This window comes from Perna viridis, chromosome 3, assembly GCF_037379345.1.
Source record: "Perna viridis isolate PV_CMFRI_1.1 ecotype Kerala chromosome 3, ASM3737934v1, whole genome shotgun sequence".
Taxonomy (NCBI): Eukaryota; Metazoa; Mollusca; class Bivalvia; order Mytilida; family Mytilidae; genus Perna; species Perna viridis.
The window spans coordinates 16,429,216-16,430,175 of record NC_142447.1 but is presented as its reverse complement, the minus strand read 5'-3'; positions in this window follow the sequence as shown (position 1 = coordinate 16,430,175).

Here is a 960-nt window from a genome sequence, read left to right as displayed (position 1 = left end):
TATATACTCAAGAAACATAAAAGTAAACTAAAGGTAAAACGAAACATTCAAAGTAGCTGCTCAACACCATTTGGCTTTCATCACACTTAGCCATCCTGTCTGTATTTATCTTAAATTTTCGACAAAAACTTTGCTACGTTTTCATAAGCATGCTTCGTACGTGTACCTCCTATATTGTATTTTGGGCTACTTTGTTAATTTTTTTTTTTTTATTTTTTGCATATTACTGAACTTAACTAGTTTACTGCAAAATCATGATCTGAAAACTGCAGACTTCTACTACATTATATGGTTTCCCAATGTCTTTTAAAACTGTATGGTGATGCTTAAGGAATGTTCATTTCTTTTGTTTTGGTTTAACTTTTCCTGAATCTTATGTACAATTTCTAAAGAACAACAAACTTCAATGAAGAATTTTGTTTGTTTCAATCCATAAAGTTTGTACTTTTTATATACAATTTTTGATATCTTACATCTATCCTTGGTAAAAAACCAGTCATTTGTCTTTGTCCATATAACACACAAATTTTACGCGAAGCAATTGAGAGATCGATAGTACAAGTCACAAGAATGACAATCAAGGAGTATCCCATTTACTATAAATCAGTTTTATTAAATTTCTTACAAATATATATATAATCTTACATTTATCACAGTTTCACTTATAACAGAAAAAGATGAAAAAAGAAAACTGAACAACTAAAAATATGCATCACTTGATTCTAGAAACTAAGCCCAGAAGAGCATCTGAAGTCATATACTCATTGTAGACACTTCAGAGAGCCCTGATAGTATCAAATGAGAACAATTTTTTTTCAAGAAAAAGAGAAAAGACTATAATGGCTCCTATTGGCCTAAACTACAACTGAAAAATAATCATCAAGGTTTGAAAGTGTTACATGTGAATTTGGAGACTTGAATCCATAACAAAACTATCTTTAGAAAAAGATGCCAACACAG